General features: G+C 35.0%; 1 pseudogene; it reads left to right on the top strand.

Annotated features, from left to right (window-relative positions):
• Positions 1–7,258: 7,258 nt before the first annotated feature.
• On the top strand, positions 7,259–9,174 carry LOC141504375 (adenosine deaminase-like; annotated as a pseudogene).
• The last annotated feature ends 817 nt before the right edge of the window (positions 9,175–9,991 follow it).

Here is a 9,991-nt window from a genome sequence, read left to right as displayed (position 1 = left end):
AAAGGACTCAGGATGGAAAATACTGTCCAAATTCAGAGAAAGATCTGAAGGGATCTGAATGCAAATCAAAACATACTATTTTTTCACTTTATTTTTAAAATAGAATTTTAATAGTATTTTAATTTTTCAATAACATGTAAAGATAGTTTTGAACATTCATTTTAGTAAAATTTTGAATTCCAAATATTTCTCCTTCTCTCTCTTTCCTCCCTCCTCCCCAAAAGCACAAATAATCTGACATGGATTATACAATTATAATCATTTCCCTACTAATCATGTTGTTAAAGAAGAACCTGAACAAAAGAGGGAAACCATGAGAAAGGAAGAACAAAAACAAAACACAGAAAAAGTGAAAATCATATACTTTGATCTGCATTCAGACTCCATAGTTTTTCTCTGGGTGTGGAGAGCATTTTCTATCACAAGTCTTTTGGAAATGTCTTGGATCATTGTATTTCTGAGAAAAATTAAGTCTATCATAGTTGATCATGCCACAATATTTCTGTTTCAATGTATAATGTTCTCCTGGTTCTGCTTACTTCACTCAATATCACTTTATATAAGTCCAGATTCTACAATCTGCCTACACATCATTTCTTATAGAACAATAGTATTCCATCCATGTTCCACAATTTGTTCAGCCATTCCCACAATTATGAGCATTACTTCCATTTCCAATTCTTTGCCACCACAAAAAGAGCTGCTATAAATAGGTCCTTTCCCCTTTTAAAAAACATATCTTTGGGGTATAGTCCAAACAGTAGTACTACTGGATCAAAGGGTATGCAAAGTTTTATAGTTTGGGCATAGATCCAAAATACTCTCCAGAATAATTAGATGGTAATAATTACTAGCATTTGTGAAGAAATTTATAGTTTAGAATTTCATTTATGTCATTTATCCTCACAACACTGTGAAGTAGATGCTATCCCCATTTTACAAATGAGTAAATAGATTAAATGAATCAGGAAAGGTTAAGTAAATTGCCTAGGATCATGTTGCTAGTTAGCATCTGAGATAGGATTCAAATATATATCCGAGTTGAAGTCAAGCATTTACCAAAGCAAAACTTTATTAATCCCACACACTACAACTGAAGTTTAGGAGATAGTGGGAGAGTCTAAAAGATGAATGTTAAATTTTCAAAGGAACATTTGTACCCTGGAAACTACTATAAATCAGGGCATGATTAATATCTTTTTGGTTGTCTAGACCTAAGAAAATTATATAGGAAATGTTGACAATGCATATTAAACTTAAAAGGTTCTATGGTACATTTTCCAACTGGAGAGATGGTTGTTAAACACTGACCAACATACCCCTATATGTACTCTTCAGCAATAGCAAAATAATTCTTCAATTCTTTCTTCTCAATACATTTTCCAGGTGAGTTGTTCTTCTGATGAGACATTTCATATTTTCTTCTCTTTTTTTTCTTTCTTCAGACTTTGAATGTTTCTTGATATTTTGTGGAGTCTTTAGTTTCCATTTACCCAATTTTAATTCTTAAGAAATTATTTGCTTCATTAGGCTTTTGTATTTCTTTTTCTATCTGGTCAATCCTACTTTTTAAGCAATTATTTTCTTTGATATGTTTATGTGTCTCTTTTACTATAAGGTCAATTTAGTTCTTTAAGGTGTTATTATCTTCAGTATTTTTTGTGTCTCTTTTATTAAACTGTTAGGTTTCATAATTTTCTTGCACAACTCTCATTCCCCCCCTCCATTTTATCCTATACCATTTTTACCTGTTTCTTTAATTCTTCCAGTGATTATATTTTGAAATTGAGTTCAATTAGTATTTTTTTAAATGCTCTATAGATGGCTATTTTCACATTGTTGTTTTCTTTTGACTTTATGTCTTGATCTTCCCTATCTCCAAAGTAACTTTTTAGACTTATGTCCTTTTTTGTTGTTTGTTCATTTCTCCAGTCTGTTTCTTGACTCTGTATTTTATATTTAAGTTGAACTTTTTTTCACCTGGGGGTGGGAAAGCATGGTCACAAGTATCAGGCTTTTGGTGCTGCTGTTTTCATAGTTAATTCTGGGGGAGGGGTCTTCATATTTTTGACACTTATAAGATGGTGTGATCCTGAGAGAGGTATCATTACTTTTTTCCTGCTCTATAATCTGGTCTTTATCCAAGAAGAGTCCCCAGTCCCCTGTCCCATGTGACCAAATAACAACTCTCCTCTCCACCCACCCCCAAACTGCAAGCCTGAATTGACCAGCTATGTCAGCAACGGGGCCCCTTGAATCTCTTTCTGACCAGTTTTCTGACTCCTCTTACCATCTCTGAACTGAGAGTTTCTGAAGCTGTTGCTTCAGTCACTGTTGTTGATGCCGCTATGTGATCTCCAGGCAATGCTCCATTCCAGAGTCACAGGTTTCTCTTGCTGATCTCTTAAGTTTTCTTTTTTTTTTTTTTTTGGTTTGTTTTTTACAATGGGGCAATGGAGTTAAATGACTTGCCCAAGTGTCTGAAGCAAAATTTGAACTCAGGTCCTCCTGATTCCAGGGCTGGTGCTCTATCCACTTGCACCACTTAAGTGCCCCCCTCTTAACTTTTCTTAAGTCAGAAAAATGTCACACACTGACCTAGAGCATTGGCCCTGGAGTCAGAAGGACCTGAGTTCAAATGTGGCCTCTTACACTTAATAAGTACCTAGCTGTGTGACCTCGGGCAAGTCACTCAACTCTAATTTCACTTAGTGCAATCCAAAACCAAAAGGAATTCACATACTTGCAACATGATCAGTTAGCCTCTGCTTGAAGGACTTTAACAAGAGGAACATAACATCTCTCAAAATAATCCTTTTGAGACAACTCTAATTTTTATTTTTTCTTGACACCAAGTCTAAAATTGCTTCTTTGCAAACTCTACCTATTTTTCATGGTCTGCCCTTGAGAAATAAACTGAACACACTTGATTCCCTTTTCATCCACATGATAGATCTCCAAATTTTTGGAAATAGAATAACTTTCTAGAGTCTTCCCTTATCAGGTATTTTTTTTAATGGTAAGGATATCAGGTTCCTTACCAATCTGGTTGCTCTTCTCTAAATGTTCTCCACATTCTTCTTAAACAATGACACCAGGAACAATTAATTCCTATTCTATATAAACTGTTTCAAAAACAGAAGAAGAAGGAGTTCTGCCAAACTCCTTTTATGGAACCAATATAATGCTGATACCTAAACCAGGAAGAAGCAAAACAAAGAAAATTCTAAACCAATCTCCCTAATGAACATTGATGCAAAAATCGTAAATAATTTTTTAGCAAAGAGATAACAGCAAGTTATTACTAGGTCAATACATCATGATCAGATAGGATTCATACCAGGTAGACTAGGATGGTTCAATATTAGGAAAACACGCAACATAATTGAACATATCAATAACAAAACCAACAGAAAAATAATATTGCAAGAACTAGGCATAGACCCACATCTCACACCCTATACCAAAATAAGGTCAAATGGGATATAGGATTTAGACACGAAAGGTTACATCATAGATAAATTAATAGACCAATAAATACTCTATAAGATCCATGGAAAAGGGGACAAATTTATGACCAAACAAGAAATACATTATAAACTGCAAAATGAATAATTTTGACTATATTAAATTTAAAAGTTTTTGCACTAATGAAATCAAAGCCACCAAAATTAGAAGGAAAAACAGAAAACTGGGAAACAATTTTCCCAGCTAAGGGTTCTGATAAAGGTCTCATTTCTAAACTATATAGAAAACTACATCAAATTTATAAGATTACAAGTCATTCCCCAATTGATAAATGGTCAAAGAATATAGAGAGAAGAAATTAAAGCTATATATAATTATGTGAAAAAATGTTCCAAATCATTACTGATTTGAGATGTTCCACTTCACACATAGCTAAGATGACAAAAAGAAAAAAGGATCAATGTTGCAGTGGTTGTGGGAGGGTTGGGACATTATTGCATTATTGGTAGAGTAGTGAACTGATCCAACCATTCTGGAGAGCACTATGAAACTATGCCCAAAGAGCAATAAAACTGATTATACCCTTCGATCAGCAATTCAAATTCTAGGTCTATATCCAAAAGAAATCATAGAAAATGGAAAAAGTCCCTCATGTTCCAAAATATTCATAGCAACTATTTTTGTATTGGCAAAGAATTGGAAATTGAGGGGATGCCCATCAATAGGGAATGGATGAACAAGTTATGGTATATGAATGTTATGGAGTCCTATTTTTCCTATAAGAAACCATGAATAATCTAACTCTAGAGAAGCATGGAATAAATTACAAGAACTGAGGCTGAATGAGAGGAGCAGAACCAAAAAAACATTGTACACATTAATAACAACATCATGAGTTGATCAATGTTGATGGGTGCAGCTTCTCTCAGCAGCTCAGAGAAGTAGAACAATCCTAGGAGACTGGTGATGGATAATGCTATCTCTATCAGAGGAAGAAAAACAAAACAAAACCCTACAGAAACTGAATGAACACTACATTCTCCAGAATTTTCCTAGGAATCAAATAATGCTCACTGGTCTATAATTTGCAGGTTCCATTCTCTTAGCTTTTTATAAAACTCAAGTCAATATTTGCCTTTCTCTAATCTCCAATCTTCAATCTCATGTTTACCTTGATGTTTCAAATATTATTTTCCCGTTACCTTAACAAATGGGTCTTCACATCTTTAGTGCTTAGTTTCTCTCATAAAAACTACTTGGGGGCTATCTTTTTTACTTGGTGTCTAGATCATAGTAGACAATTGATAAATACTTATTCATTATTGACAATATAAAATGGGACAAATTTTTCTACTATACAAAGGGTTATTGCCCTAGATACTGTAGTATCTAGTGGCACAATGGATAGAACACTGAACCTGGAATTAGGAGAATCTGAGTTCAAATGCAGCCTCAGACATTTGACACTTAGTAGCTGTGTAATTCTCAGTTTATCCTTAGCTCCAATTGCCTCATATTCAGGGTCATCTCCAATCATCCTGACTCTTATCTGGTCACTGGACCCTGATGGCTCAGGAGGAGAAACTGATGAATTAGGACAGCATCCCTTCACTCATAATTCAATTCATGTGCATGTCATGGCATCATATCCCTGATGCCATGGTCCTTTTGGGGAATGAAGGACAAATAACAATAACCCATTCAACTATATGAAAGGTACAGATAAAGGCAATATGTACAAGATGATAAAAATTAATTTTAAAAGATAATTTTAAAGAGTTTCAGATGTGATTGGTGCTTCTCAAATGATAGTCTATGAAATTTTTTCATGTCATACCTCTCAAAGGCTCTCAGCAGTAGCATCTCCTCAATTCCATAATCTCTACTCAAATAAATGTCTGTGTTGTTGGTAAACTGGATATCTTCAGTAACCCTGTCCCCTTTGTTTAATCTAGGAAAGCATGAACTAAGGGGAGAACTCCTTGACTTTGTTTAGTTGGAGAAGGAAAATAATGTGCTGATGATATATCAATGAAAAGCTAAAAGCTCTTTTTTTATCAGAGTGATCTAGAGGTTTTATTTTTAGTTTTAAAATTCAAGCTTTTAATTGGAATATAAATAGTGATTGTTTAGCATGCTGTATTAATACTCAGCGTTGTGTCTGATAAAATCTATCATTTTTAAAAGGATAATCAGATGCCATACTAATTAAATTCCTAAAAAAAATTTCTTAGTTCAAAAAATAACAAAATTCATTTGGAAGATCAAATATTTCAAAAAATTAGGGTAACAAAGGTAAAGAAAGGAATACCAGACCTCAAACTATATTATAAGGTACCAACATTGTTGAAGTGTAAAATGGATAACATTATTTTAAATGAAAATTTTCATTGTAGACCACATTCTCTCAACTTTCTATAATACTCAGGTTAATAAAACCATTTTGCCAAGATTAGAAGGAAAGCAGAAAATTGGGAAAAAGTCTTTAACTCTCAGATTGGGTATGATTATGATGGAATACTGCTATGAAATAAAAAATGTTGTGCTGGTTGATTTAGAAAAACATGAAAAGGCTTGCACCTATGGAGGAAGATGCTATTCTCCAGAGAAAGAACTGACAAATAGAACTATGCATAATATAGTCTTACATATGTATATATAGATGTATATGTGTATACACATGTATATATATATATATATATATATATATGTTCATGTTTAATTGTTGCCTTCTCTGGGGGATGGAAAGAAAAAAATTAAACAATAAATAAGCACACAGCAGAGAATAAGAGAAAACAGAAAAAACTGGGTTGTTTTGAAAACAATGAGCAGGATTTATTTCTTATTTTTTTGTGAAATGGAAATTTGTTATTTTATGCTGAATCTTCTCTTATGTTCTCCTATGTAAATGGGAATGATTTTATCTTTTCCTGTTTTTTGTAATTAAGTTTAAAATTAATAAATTTAAAAAAATAAATCTAATCAAAAATAATCAGGCAAATGAAACAGAATTTGGGAACCTTCCACTTTTAGAAACACTGATTATACAGGAGAAGAATGCTTAAGTTATTTTGTAGTACCATGCACTGTTTAAGACAAGGATAGGTAACAATATGAAAGCCTGGAGAACTTGAGGATAAAGAGAATGCACAGAAAGTCCTTAGTAATTTTGAAGGGTTTTATCAATGTAAGACAATGTAGTTTTTGGAAAGAAGTTTAAGAGGTGATTTGAAAGGGATGTTAAAAAAAAAAGTCGGAGGGGCAGCCAGGTGGGGCAGTGGATAGAGAATCAGCCCTGGAGTCAGTAGGCCCAGAGTTCAAATGCGGCCTCAGACACTTAATTACCTAGCTGTGTGGCCTTGGGCAAGCCACTTAACCCCATTGCCTTTCAAAAAGCTAAGGAAAAAAAAAGGTGGAAAGATGTTAAAAGTAAACTTTGCCTACTCTAAAATTTTGCTGAGGACTAGTGTCATGTCTAATATACTCTTTTTTTTATTAAATATTTTATTTGAGTTTTACAATTTTTCCCCAAAACTTACTTCCCCCCCCACAGAAAGCAATCTGTCAGTCTTTACTTTGTTTCCATGTTGTACATTGATCCAAATGGAGTGTGATGAGAGAGAAATCATAAGGGATAGTAAACTCTTATCTCAGATCTTCCCTCTATTTTTTTCCTGCACCTATTTTTCAAATAGAGTAACAACTAGTTGACACTAGACTACTCTGTACTGAAGGGGAAAGTTCCTTCAGTGCTTGAAACAATTGAGTTCTAAACAAATAGAGCCACTAGATGGCAGAGCTGGCCCTTGGGTCGGACTACAATTCCTATCCTGCCTGAGACGCTTGTTAATGATGTGAACTTGGTAGATGAATGACTTAACCATTGCCTTCCTTAGTTTCTTCATTTGTAAAAAGGGCACTTAAAGATCATCTAATACCATTGAATGTTGTGAAGATAAAACTTCAAAGTGTTTATAAAATATGAATTGTTATATGGGGCAGATCTGGGGTGCTGGAGACAACAAAGTTTTTTTAGCAGAGCATTCTAGGCATCTTGAAGGATTGTAGAATCTTGGGGGATCTAGAAGTGGATTAGACTTTAGTCCAAAGACATCATTTTGCCCATGAGGAAACTGAAACCCAGAGAAGCAATGTCACCTGCTTGCCCAAGGTCACACAGGTAGTTAACTCCAAAAGGATTGAGTCCAAATATTCATTCATTGTTTTAAGATACACTGAAGTAACTTGAGGAGAGACATAGGATAGAGGAGAATAGTGAGCATATTTTCTTGATATTTGCCTGTAAGTAAATTGGGAATACTAAAATTATTAGCATTTCTGTGACAAAACTTCTTACGTTCTGTTTAAGTATGTCCTTTTTTTAAAATCTGGGAAAAAAGAAGCCATATTCCTTTAAAAAAAAACAACAACCTGGACTTGATAAGAAAATTAGTTGTTTAGTTACTTCTAGATATCTTACAATGTACAAAGAATAGCATTAAAAATTAATGGTGAGGGGCAGCTGGGTGGCTCAGTAGATAGGGCGCCAGCCCTGGAGTCAGGAGCACCTGACCCAGACCCTTAATAATTACCTAGCTGTATGGCCTTGGGCAAGCCATTTAACCCCATTGCTTTGCAAAAACCTAAAAAACATAATTAATAGTGAGGAGATGGGAACCCTTGGGAGAAAGCAGACCTATGCAATTGATGGACTGAATGCAGGTCACCATGAGCCAGCCATCAGTGTTTGGACAAACCTAAAGTAGAACATCATGTTCCTCTGAATGAAACAATAAAACCTGAAACCATTTGGTACATTGGTCAGAAAAGAGAAATCTTATTTCCCACCAAGACAGTGGGGAATTTCAGGACATGATCAATATGGATAAGCACTATGCCTCTCAGGGTTTTGGCTAAGTTTGACTTGTTCTTGCCAGTCATCACAGGTGACAAGAAGGCTATCAAACAAGTGACTTACAAGTTTGTGGAGATGAAATCCAAAGAAAATGTAGTATATGTGGAGGTGAGGAACAGCCCTTACCTGCTAGCCAACTCCAAGGTGGATCCTATTTCAGAATCAGGCTGAGGGTAATGTTACCCCTGTAGATGTGTTTCTCATCAGCCCAGGTCTATAAGAGGGGAAGCAGGACTTCAACACCAAAGTCAGATCTATTCTATGCTGCCTGCATCACATGTCAAAATGATCCCCTGGGGTGGTGGAACTCTGTAAGAAGTCTCTCCATTAGACAATGATAGTCTTTGACCTGGCTGGCGATGATACTATTGAGAACAGTATCCAGTTCCCTAAGTATGTACAAGCCTTTGAGGAGCCTGTGAAAAATGGCATTCATTGGACAGTTCATGCTGGAGAAGTGAGTTCTGCCAGTAATATGCAGCTGGCAGTGGATATTCTCCATATTGAGAGGATAGACCATGGCTTCCATATTTTGGAAGACTCCATTCTGTATAATAAGTTGCTGCAGGAAAAAAATACACTTTGAGGTATGCCTCTGAATGAACTATCTCACAGGAGCCTGGAAATTGGGTAGCTTACATGAAGTCATACAATGTAAAGATGATTCGCTCCAGATGACTTTTTCATCTTCAAGTCTACCATTAAAACAGATTACCACTTGATAGAAAAGTTTTACTGAAGATGAGTTTATAAGATTGACTATCAATACAGCCATGTCCACTTCCATCTAAACAATGAGAAAAGGGAACTCTTTGACCAATTGTAAAAATTATATATGTTATAAAGTGTTATATAATGCCTCCAACAGGACACAGCAAGAAAGAGAAACTATTGATCCCAGAAGGCATCAGTAGCCCTCAAGAACCAGATTCAAGTTTCCTTCCCAGTAGGGTGGGGGGGGTACTATAATCTTCTCTATTTTCTTGCATAGGACAATAATGAATAACAAATCAACCCTTTTTTCCATTGTACATTCAATTAATATACCCTGATATGCCTTGACAGAAACATTTGTCTTGTGTAGATTGCTTAGGGCTTTTACATTATTTAAAAATAACTTTGCTGAGATGACTAATTGTCAGGGGCCAAATCTGAGGCATCTTTGAAGAAATGATCCTGGGAGCTGAGGAGGAGGCAGTGATCAATCAGTATAAAAAATTATGAGGGAAAGAATTAATTTTGATAAAGTTTCATTTTGTGACATCAAAAGTTATTTACATGTACTTTTATGGACTGGTGGCTCATTTCAAATTTCTGAGCTTGTTCTGTGCTAGTTGTGTTACATTTTTGCCATGTACATTGTCATTACTCTTTTGTTATGCTTTTAATTCTGTGTTTTTAAAGAATAATTTATTACTCCAAGGAAACTGTAAAACTTGTAACTCTTAAGGTATATATTTCAATGAGTGTTAGGGATATTTCAGTGGCCATTGATGTGAAGAAATTTAGTTCTTCAAGGACCATTCAAGACTACAGTGAAGCGTGATCAGTGACACTGAAAAGGAAAGGAAAGGGGGAGTTGAAAGCAAGTGGGCACTGACCAACTAT

Source organism: Macrotis lagotis, chromosome 1 (genome assembly GCF_037893015.1).
Source record: "Macrotis lagotis isolate mMagLag1 chromosome 1, bilby.v1.9.chrom.fasta, whole genome shotgun sequence".
In the NCBI taxonomy this organism is placed as follows: domain Eukaryota; kingdom Metazoa; phylum Chordata; class Mammalia; order Peramelemorphia; family Peramelidae; genus Macrotis; species Macrotis lagotis.
The sequence above is the reverse complement of the archived record's forward strand: the minus strand, read 5'-3'. Positions and strand labels throughout refer to the sequence as shown.